Source organism: Haliaeetus albicilla, chromosome 25 (assembly GCF_947461875.1).
Source record: "Haliaeetus albicilla chromosome 25, bHalAlb1.1, whole genome shotgun sequence".
Taxonomy (NCBI): Eukaryota; Metazoa; Chordata; class Aves; order Accipitriformes; family Accipitridae; genus Haliaeetus; species Haliaeetus albicilla.
Window position 1 is genome coordinate 1741011 of NC_091507.1, and position 12329 is coordinate 1753339.

The window sequence follows — 12329 nt, forward strand, 5'->3', positions numbered from 1 at the left end:
ACAGCGCTTCGCTTCCACAAAAGTATTTGCACACACACACACATTTCTCCTATCTCCAAGTAAACTTACCACTTCATGACAGATACTCTTACCATGTTTGTAGTCATCTTCAAAAATTGCTTCTGAAAAGTTGTTGTTCTGTTCCCGTGTTAGCAAGAGATCAAAGCCACTTACTGTTCATTAAATGAAACTCAGTTGTTGCATTTTGTTTGTTTATTTTAGTTTAATACTGTAGGACATACCTGAAAAAAATCTACCTGACTAGTTATTCATAGGCGCAAATGCTAGATAATGCAACACCTTATGAACAAAAGATTGAAATAACTGAAAAAGCAGTCCAAACATGCAAACGTAAGTTAAATCCCTTCTTGCTTTGCCTGCCAAGTCTGTGTCAGTAGCATAAATGAAGGTCCAGCAGAAGAAAGGCCAGAGAATTTGTTTTTATTAAAACTATCAATGTTTAATAGTAGACATTGGGGGTTGATGCTGAATCACTGCACTGTAACATCCTCTAACCTATTGAGAAGGCAGGTCCTCCTACTAATATGTTAAAGAAGAGAGGTTCTGTTATGTCTCTTACTGCAGTGTCTCATTCTCAGAAATAAAGCTCACAAAGCTGCATCTGGAAATAATGGAATAGTTTTGAGTCAACAGAGACATACTGTTCAAAATTTGTGCCTGTTCCCATCTAGATAGGAACCCAATAACTGCTGTATATTGTTACCTTGGGTTAAGATAAATGGAGAAATTGGAAAGCGACAATTTCTATCAGCTGCAGGAAAAATCTCTGTCTCTTTAACCTACACTGCCACCTGCTTCAAAGTGTGGGGAATCTCAGGACTGCTTGCAGAGTTCTTAATGCAGAAATCACGGAATGTGGCAGGTGTCTTTCCAATGAAGCTGTTAACATGGCTTTTGTGACATGAGATGCTTTTAAAGACCTATAAATGTTCCTTACCTTTTTTGGTGGAAGAAAGTAACTGAACATTTCCCTAAGTTTTCTAACAAGAGAAAACCTACCTGAAAGTCTGCTTTCCAAGCTTTGGCTGCTGGCGACCATTTTCTGCTGTTCACAGCTATTTGAAATGCTAAATAACTATATCCCTAAGCTAAATAAAAGTTGCAGGAAGTTCTTCAAAATAATCTGACCTTAATTGGTGTGGGGGTTGTAAAAGCATGGTGAGAGGTGTAATAATGAAAATTTTGAGTATTTACTCCATCTTTCCTTACACCTCTAAATGCCCAGAGGCTTCAGTGACATGTTCCTCAGCATGGTGGTTACATGGAAGGGCCAAACCAAATTTAATTATGAAGGGTTGAATATAGTGTGTTACTGATACTAACTTAAGTAACAGCAACAGTCACTCGAATAGCTCTCTTCTTGAAATTCTGAGGGCTCGAAGCAACCATTTTCTCTAATCAGAGGGTTCCAGGTCAAGCTCCCATCTGCACTGGGGAGCAGGGGGAGCAGATTTCAGTGCATCTTTCACCACTTTTCCATGAATTAACACCTGCATGAAAAAGTTCTTGCTTTCAGTCATTCTTGCAACACAGTCTCTCCTCGTCCTCCTCCCATTAAAAGAAAAAAAAAAAAAAGTTGTTTATAGCTGGTTTGAGTACTGTAAATCTCTACGTTGTCATTCATCCACAATTAAATAGTGTCTATAAAATGCACACCCGATGGTGAGGGATGAGTCACAGCTCTGCAGACCAAGGGGAACCGTTTGGGAGCACTACGCCTGGAGGTACGTGGCGCTACCTGGTGTCCCCTTCCTCTGCAGGAGCCAGAGCTACAAGACGTACAACCACTGATGTGCAGCAGTTTCTGGATGAGCTGTGTACGTCGAGTTGCACAGAAGTGATTCTCTCCAGTGTCACTCATTTGTTATCTCCCACAACACATTTCTGATAGCAGAAGTGTGGCAAATGAATGGGAGTCAAGGACTCCCACCCAGGGCGGGGTGGGGAGGCTTGTACTAAAACAACGGGGATGTGAAGGAAGATGAGAGGGAAATTATGTTCTTCCAGTGAAGAGGTTAAATGACACATTCCTGCAGTTCCCCAGGCATATACCAAAGCTTAATAATCATACTAAATGTGGTACATTATTTCAAGTATGAACTAATTCAGTCGTTTCTCTATTCCACCTGAGTTTCTTAAGCACTAACTACTGGGCAGAAAATAGGACAGAATCACCCTGTTTCCATGTAAATGGTTTTATAACAGTTAGTTGATGGCACATGATTTATGATTGTTTGCACTGTGTATGCATTTTTGGAAACCTTGGAAATGGAAGAAATAAGGTCATACCACTTTCTCAAATTATGATAAATAAGTGATCCAGAAGCACGCTTCTGAGGAAACAAAATCCATCACTTCAAATATGCAATTAGTGTCTATAAAAAGAGAAAATTCAATATAACTTTCAAAATGGTATGTCAGATTATCATAGGTTTTGGATGTTTGTTAACAATGCCAAGTGTATTTCAATATACTGCCAAATATAAATGAATAAAGAGTACAGTCTATGTAAAATGTCCAATTATAGTGAAGGTAAAAAAGCCAAAACAAAAACCTGAAGGTAATCTAACATGACTGCATGATGAGCTAAGGATAATAAACCAACTGGCCTGGTTTTTGAACTGTACCATAACAAATTGTGTAAAGGATGGAAAATGTAAACAAATCCTGTTTCTCTTTAATGTTGAGAACTGTGTTAATATGAAGTGTCTTTCAGTAAATGACAGTGATAGCCTTAGTTGTGTTAGGACAAGGCAATAGCTAGTTTTTCAGGTGTCCAATATGAAAACAAATGACCTATTTCAAACATTTTTATATCTGATTTTAACAGATATAACAAAGCATTTGTCAATACAGCTCCACTTTGCATATATTGAAAATATTTTCACATCCTTCTTTTTTCGTATTAGTTGCCTGAGTATTGGTAGACTTTAAAAAAAAAAGTCCTTCTGGTTCTCTTTTCATAGTTTTTCCTTTTAAATAATAATAAGCACAGCTGGAAAGAGAGCATAGTAAATTTATCTTGAATGAAATTATGTATTGTAAGTATCTTTTTTGTATTGAGTTTACTTCCCATATCTGAATTTTGCTTTCTGAAAGTTTGAATATATATATTATATATTACATATATAATAATTTATAATATATGCATATATATATATATCTTTGTATTACAAAATGCCTTATAATATCATTTCCCAGTGTAATTTTTTTACACTGCAAAGATAGGAAATAAAGAATACGCTAAATCTCATTTGAAAATTTGTTCCCCGTTAAAGGTCTGATAGTTTTGCAGTGTCATTATATAGGGACTTTGTTCGGTTTTACCAGTTGTCTTAAGTGGGTTCAGCTATTGGGTTTTGGCATTACCATCACATTCCTCGTTTTCCCAAGATCTTCCTGTGCCCCAAGGCCTGTTTGGGTGATTGATAACACTTTACTCCTGGTATGGTACCAGTGATGCCATTAAAGAATAGGGGAGCATTTCATACAAATAAAATGAAAATATCTGGCATTTGGAATAAGATAACGTTGGAAATAAGGGGAAAATACGATTATAAAGTTATATATACTTCAGCCTGTCCAGATCTGCTTGTGGAGTAGTAGAAGGAAGAAAGGCCAAAATGAGCAACTCAGTCAGTCCTTGACCTTCAGTCCCAGTATGTGGTTCATACTGGGAGGGGCTTGCAGATACCCAAGCGGGAGAAAAAATAGTAGTCTGAAACATTGCAAAATTGTTCTTAGCCCTCATACTGCCTCCTGGCAATTTAGATATGAATCTGAATCATTCCTAGCACTAAGGTGTCATTTATGACTTAAATTCCTTAAGACAACATGTATTATATATCATGTCTTTCAAGAAAGTATTCAAAGAGGACCCTTCCACCAAAGACAGCCTCTACTCATGATGAAAAAAATCAGTCATAAACTTTAAACTGGTGCGTTGTTTTTAAGTCTCGTGTGAAATCAGAACCTCCTTACTTGGAAATACAGGTTGGCTTAGTGGAAGGGACCCCAGTAGCCAGAAGTGGTTCCAGACCCATTCCAGCAGTGGATTTCTCCCTCTCTGCACTGCGCTGCTTTCGTTTATGACAGCCAGGAGGCAAAGAAGGTGGCGTGAATTGCCAGGGTGCTATCCATTGCCTGCCTTTGTGTAGAGTCCAGGAAGAGGGCAAACAGCAAATAACCTTTTTTACTCATGCACACTTACCCCCAAAGTGTAGCTGAGTTGCAAGGTAAGTTCTTGTTCCTTTGTATGTGTCTGCACTCTGAATCACCGCCCCTAGGTCATCACTGCTACAGGAAAACAGTTTAAAACTTTTGGTTTAATCTCTCTTGAATGGAAACATTAGCAGTTACAATTTCTCCAAAATAGATCACATGCAAATTGAGATTACTAAATGGGGCCACTCAAAAGAAAAATCAATGATGTGATCTAAGTTATGTTTGTGTTTGCTGTATATGAACCTGTACTCAATAAATTTATTGTAAATATATGCTCTTGCCCACCTCCTTTGTTTATGTTATCTGAGCTAACCACAGCTATGAGAGACAAAGTTTTTGTAGGAAATCAACGGGCCATTAATTTCTTAGAATTTTGTAGCCAAACTCAATGTCTGACCAACGTTCATTCAGCTTTAGTATTTCAACTTTTAAAGTTCTGACAGTAACAGTAGCAAGAAAGAACTATACAAAAGATTTATCTAATGTGTCTGATAGGATGACTAACAAAGAGTTCTGTTATGTTGATTTATCTAGTGAACACTTGCTTCTGAGATATATATATATATATATAAAAACCCACACACATGAAAATTGTGATACTTTTCCATTTCATTTGCAGTAATTATTTTGTTCCAGATGTTATATATTAATGCAACGAACAGAATATCTTACTTCTACTGTAGATTAGAGACTTTGGCAGACAGCAGAACTGTATAGTAATGATGACTAATGCTGCGCATCGTAATCAGTTTAATCATGTCTTCCCTTAATGCTTGTAAGCTGAACTTGCTCCTGTTCTGACAGCATTATTTTGGTCTTTGATATTTAATCAAGTATGCATTCTTCCTGGCTTGCAACAAAACAATCTTTTACCCCATTTGATGCTTATCAAGTTATTCAAAATAATGTTTTTAAATAGGCTTTACAATATGGCATCTGATCTAGCCATAAGGATGCTGAGATCCAGAGTGGTGTAATCATGTATGCAGACTGAAGAAAAGCTGTAAAGCTTAATTTATTTATAAATGGATTACAAGAGTTTCTTTAAACCGATCTTTTAATTTTATATGCCTGGTGAAGAGCGTGATGAAAACAATCATAGTACAATATATAGATAATTAAGATAATTATGTGTGTCCTGCTTGTGCTGGTTCTACCTTACCAGGATTAGCCATCCCCTAACAAATCCAAAATGCAGACACACACTCATTTTCAATACTGTTAACAAATGTAAAAAAACCCAACTAACCACACAAAGACAGAATAGAAAGGGGAAAATACTTTGTCCCAGGTGATATTTGGACACATACCTGTGGCATTTGCACTACAAAGTTCTTTGGTCACAGAACACGCTGTCACTATAGCACTGGAGTATGTAATAAGGTATCAACATCACAAAGCAAATACTGATTTGTTTTTGGTTTGTGGTTTTCCACACCACAGAAGTGTCTCTGACTTCTATTTTTTTCTCTAGCGTTTACTAGAGAGGAGTATCAAGAGCAAACATTTGAGTATGTGGGTGCACAAATGTTTTCCCCCTACCTTTTCCACAGTTCTAGCTGCTGGCAGGGAAAATGCTTTTTCTACCTCCTCTGACAACCTCTTCGGTTTCTGTGGTGCAGCATGGAGAGGGAGGGATCTCGGTTTCTGCATCCCAGTGACTCACTGCTGGTTCTGCAGCTGCCAGGTAGCAGGCACAAGTTGGGTGTTCCTGCGATAACGAGTATATTAAACTTCAAAAGCAGAGTAAAGACCTGGACATGTGTTGACTCCAGACTCACAGGCTACATGTTATTGGTATGCACATTCATAATCAGTTTTCTCCATGAATAGAGATGTCTGCAAGGTGTGCTCTAAGTCATTAGCAATATTAGAGCTATGATTGTTTCTTAACTTTAGAGCATCTGTTTGCCTATGACAATGTTCTGGGTTTGTGTGGTGGGGTTTTTGGCAGCAGGGTAGGGTCCGCAGGGCCGGCTCCTGTGAGAAGCTGCTGGAAGCTCCCCCGGCTCCAAGCCGGACCCGCCTCTGGCCCAGGCCGAGCCCCTCAGGGACAGTGGAAACACGGGTGGGAGAGCAGATTTAAGAGGGGAAACCTGCAGGGAGTGGGGGATTGGAACGGGAGAGGAACCCCTCTGTGGGTACCGAGGTCAGGGAGGAAGGCAGGAGGGGATGCCCCCGCAGCCCGCGGTGAGGCGGCAGGCTGTCCCCCCCAGCCCCTGGAGGGGAGCGGAGGCCCCCCAAGATGGCCGCCGCTCCGTGGAGCAGGCTGGGACTGAAGGACTGCAGCCCGCAGGAAAGGACCCACGGCAGGGAAGTTTGTGAGGAACTGCAGCCCCTGGGAGGGACCCACCTTGGAGAAGTTGGTGGAGGACTGTCTTCTGCGGGAGACACCCCACGGCGGAGCAGGGCCCGAGTGCGGAGTCCTCCTCCCCTGAGGAGGAAGGAGCAGCAGAGACCAGGGGTGAGGAACCGACCCCAGCCCCCATTGCCGGGGGGAGGAGGGAGAGAGAACCGGGAGTGGGGTTGAGCTGGGCAGGAGGGAGGGATGGGGGGAAGGTGTTCAAAGGTTGGGGTTTACTTCTTAGTGTCCTTGTTTTGGTTTGATTGCTGGCAAATTAAATGGATTTTGTTTCTTCCCCCAGTTGAGCCTGTCTTTTGCCCGTGCCCATAAGTGGGGAGTGATCCCTCCCTGTCCTTGTCTCGACCCACAAGCGTTTCTTTACATTTCTCCTCATCCCACCATGGCCTGGGGAGAGGAGTGAGCGAGCAGCTGCGTGGTGCTTTGTCACCGGCTGGGCTGAAACCAGGACAGACAGTAATACATGCTTTGGCAGGGTCAGGCTCCTGGGACCTAGAGGAGTTAAAATGCTGCTAAGTTATGTCTCAGTCACCTGTAAGGCTGTCTGAGATCCAAAGATGAACAGTGTTCCAGAAAGGGTGATTTATTTGTAAATTTGAGCAACATTAGCATGCTATGTGATTTTTATATAAAAGACTTTCTTGGATTCTTCCTAGCATACAGTGAATAATAGATAGCACTAGAAAAATTGCATAAACCAGTATCTAAAACTTGTTGAAGAAAATTGTATTATTCAAGAAGTGGTATACGATCATATAATTAAAGGCTATAACAGAACGCATTATTCATTATGAGGCAAAATGAAGATTGCCCATACATTTCCTGACTGGAATGCTTAACCATGCAAGTTTGTATTCTCCCACCTTGCTTTTTGTATGGAATTTTTATTAATCCAATGTTTAAATCATCTTCTCGCATCTAGTGGTATTCACTGACAAAACCAGTACTAAGTGATAGAGAGATAATATAAAGAAAAATTTATTACAAAACATATCTTTTAGCTAAACTCTTTTCTCTTTCAAAAGTAATTAAGCAGCAGGTTTCTATTAAACATTTTACCTATATTATTGCTACTGCCCTGACAGGAATTTGACTAATGCTTATTAACTCACTGCATTGAACAGTGGCCTATAGAACAGTTGTAATAAGATTTTATGAAGAGTTACCAATTTAAAATTTCATTCCCTCCCAGTGCATGTACATAATTACTATCGACACCAATGTGAATTACACATTCATTACACAGTACGTACTGAGAGGAGAAAAAGGCTCCTATGGAGAATGTGGATCTGTTCATATCTATCTCTCAATTGTTTACACTCTAGGGAATAATAAAGGTCATTCTCCCAGGCTTTTCTCCTTTCCTGCCAAAGTATGAGCCAAATTAAAGTCAATTGGAGTTTCATTGGAGCTTTCAGGCATTATAAGTATTCAGCTTGTTAAACAGGTTTGCTTCAAAGCTCTTAAAAAAAAAGAAGCCTGCTATGTTTTCAAGTAAATTCAGTAAAGGCTGATTATGCCAAGGTTTCAGTCATCTCCACAGTCATATTTTATAGTTACGTAGTTACTGCCTCTTCTAAAATCATCTGGATGGTAGTGTATCCTAATAACAACATCCCAGAATCTGTTATTCATAAAGGAATATATTTCAGCAAAATTGGAGTGTTCAGCTTTTGCTACTTCATTAATCATTGATAAGAATCAATAATCAAAACAGGAGACAAAAGAAAAAAATCAACAAACCCAAAGCTTTCCTAACAACATAATCTTAAAATACTAAGATTGTCTTGCAGCTGTTGATATCTGTATTAACAAAGACAAGAACAGTACTGATTTTTTGAAAGAAAGATATTAAATACCCACTAGTTAAAGTTGTGGTGTTGTGAAATTAATCCTGATAGCAAGCTAAAGACTGACACCAATATAGAAAGACAGTCTTCAAGTTTGTTTAAGCAAATATAGATCCAGGAGCAATCAGCACCCAAAGCATAGCTACAGACCCTTAGTGGTACGCTTAGACCATTTCCATGGTCCACTTAGAGACACAGGGACCCTGGACTGCCAGCGTTCTCAGGTTTTGTCCTTTTCTCTTAAACTGGAGGTCTTCCAAGCTAAACCATGCAATTTTCTGTCTAATGTTGAGTGCCTCATTCATATGAATTGTACAGCGCTTTAAAATCATGGGAAAACATTTTTAGAATAAAACAAAACAAACCCTATGAATTATAGTTTTGTTAATGACACTGAGAAGAAGGCACCGTTAAAAAAAATACCGAGCCTGGATAATTTCCTGGTTTTGTTCTTTTGAAAATACTCCTTATAGCATGAATAAAAGTTCCAGTACAGTACAGGATGCCCTCCAAATTTGATCTGGCAAAACAAGATGCAGAAAAACTTTGAAGCCTCTGATGCTTTCACTGAGACTTAGAAAGCAGCAAGTTATCACCCAGGAAAAGGTAGCAACTATCTTACATCCTCTAACCTCTCTCTGTTGGTGCGAGCCAAGGCAACTCTTGCGCCTGGCTGCCAGATCTGATATTTCTACAGTTTGTCGGCACTTCTAACTCTGCTGCCTTGGATGCCAACCAAAAACTAGTTAGGAGCAGAGTCAAGAAAAAGAATATTTTTACTATAAATGCAGAGGAAATACCACCACCACAGCAAATGTGTAGTTCTTACTGCCACATACATAGAACTCCTTAAACAAATCTTGTTCTCTCCTTAAACAGATCTTGAAGGAGATGACAATGGATGTGTCAGTTTTCCCAGTATTTAAGCTCAGAATTGCAATTCACTTGCATGTGAACCCTTTGGGCACCGGAAGACAGCCTTCTCAGATAACTTGAGTTAGCACCAGCCTGCCTTACCATCTCCCACCTAAGCCATTACGAACAGTGAATTCCAGCTGCGTCACATGAATCTTCATGCACTCCGAGATGCGGAAGGCTCAACCAAAGGGGTATGTATTCTTCAGACAGCTACTGCCTCGGAGCTGTGGAACTGGAAATTCACAGTATGTACTGAGAAAGCAATTTGTGTCTTTGAATTAAACCAAAAGCTCATGTGTTTCAGTTAACTGTCTATTTCTTCTTTCTCTTTTAAGAAAATTTTGCTAGGATGCTGAGGTCTTCCTTGTGTCAGTGCAATTATTTGGAATCTTTTAGTGTGGGGATATCCTCTGGTATCAGTTGTGGGGATAACACAAAGTAACTGGAACATGAAAAAAAAAAAGAATCACTAAGAAAAATAAATGGTAATCAGTACATAATTAATGAATATTCTTCCCTATTGTGTTTAATCCAGAAGGATAATCAAATGTGCTTCAGGCCAAACTAAAGTGTGATATACTTTATCAAGTCCTGCTAGCAAGTGGGTAAGTTGCTTGCAGACTTTTAAAAACTTAGATTTATTTATCTAGTGGACCTAACTGGTCCCTTTAGAGTACTACTGAAGATGTTTCTATGAATTATTCATAGAACCTGGTTTTAGTATTTGAAGGGTTATAGTATATCATTGATGGTGCTTTTTGTAAATAAGCAGTGCAAAGAATTTAAAAGATGTATTTTATGTATACTCTGACCACATCCTTAGGTTACATTGCTACCCAATTTCAATACTGGAAATGGAAACTACCCTCAGCTCACAAGGGAAGCTTTACACAGTTAAATTCACTTACATATTCCATATAACCAGCCCATGAATATTGGCCTTTATCAATGTGGCTCTTTTTTTAACAGACACACTGCAAGGAATATAGTTTATATTTTATATTTACTTATTTTTGTTTTTTAAATCTAAATTCGCTTCCCTGATCTGCATCACTGATTCTTCCATGTCTTCATACAGAACTCATATTGATATCAAGAGCAATTGTGAGTATTTAAGACTTGATTTACCTCCTAACGCAATCAAAACAAGTCTGTGTTCTGACTTCAATTAGAACTCATGTTCGTTGGGAAAAGATGAATAAATATGCAGAGAAAGGAAAGGGACAGTTCAGACCTTTGCTTCCTTTTTTATTATAATTGCTTTTGAAGCAACTTTTTAGAAATGTAAGAATTGTATCTCTCTGAATAAAAATGCTAGTCTTTTCTATTTAGCAAACATCGATCTTTTAGTCCTGTATTTTCTTTAGAGCAATCTTCCTTCATTTAATTTCCTTTCTTGTGACGGAACATTATTCACGATGTCTCTGATCCTTCACAACAAATTCACAGAGCAGTCTAGTTTCTTCCACATTATTTATTTTCTTTCTTTTTTTAACATATGTCCTCAAAGTAACTTCCCACTTAGTCATATGCTAAACGCTGGTTCAGTCCCACAGAAGGCACTGCTCCCTAAAATATCCTTCACAGGAAAGATTGCCCAGTTCCTGCATGGCCATGAACTTCATCTAGGGCTTCCTGCGGCATTACAGAATTCAGGACATTACTGAAACCCTGTCTGAGTCATTACATGATCTCAACAAGTGGCAAATGTCTGTAATAAGAATTGCCCCTTTCCCCAACACAGTGCTACAGGACACTTTTTAGGATGACTCCCCATGGTGATAAACCTAGATGTATTCAATAAGAAAAATAGCTTAAAGTGAAGATGGTGTTCAATCTAGAAGGGAGCGATCCTATTTGGATAAACAAGATAGTATCACTTATATGCGGGATGCTGTGTAGATCTGGGTAAAGATCTATAAGTATTATCCAGATTATGTCATCACTAAGTCTGATGAACACAATCAGACTGAAGAGCAGTGCTTCTGGGCCATCAGTGCAATACTTCTCTGATAGAAATCTTGTTTCAGGACAGCTGCCTGGGAACTCTGAGAAATCCAAACCTGCTATGTCCGTACTACTTTGAGAGTCACTGAGGTCCCTTCTGATAACACAGTGCTGACTGAACTTTGAAAGTTCAGCTAGAGCCATTTCAGAATAATATCATTTCCCAGCTAGCCATTTCTTCCAGAGGAAATCCAGAACCTGCATGTTAGAAGCAGTATTTTGCTTTTCAAGCCATATTTCTTCTTACCCACAAGACCAAATAAGTATCTGTTCTTTCTTCCCTGCTTTCATCCATCCCCACATTCAGACCTTCAGAGTCCAAAATGCACAAGGTGGTAATTACTTATTACTGGGAGCACTTAATGCAGAGGTGCAGCTGGTGAGCTCCAAATCCATCAGATATGGTAAAAGGCATGAAAAGGAGAAGCTGTGGACCCCATCTCCATTTAGTGGCCAGATTTAAGAAGGTTCCCAAATACACTCAGTAGATCAAGATCATCAGTCCTGGAAGGAGTGCCCCTGACTCTGCCATAATAATTCTTGTGAATCTTCAGTGTTGATTCACATTCTGAGGATTTATTTTCTAGCACTGTTTTTCAAAGTTAAATATAGTCTGATACCACATATGTGGGAAACAAAACCAGGCACAAAATGAATAATGCCTTTTCTGTATTTCCAGATATTCAAAAGCATCAAGAAAATGCCGGCGTTTGCATCACACATTTGCATGACACAAACCCTCCATATGTGACCTGAAAATTATATAATGTTATAGCCATGCTCAACAGAAGCATCTGGTCCCTGTGGTGGGATGGCCTTGATGTCTGCTCTGACCACACCGGCAATGCCAGGGTGCTCTGTTATCAGCTAGTCGGAGCCCACACCATCCTGCCCGGCGCCCAAGGGCTCTCACCTACGCAGAATTTTCAGGACCCTGAAGCATCCCC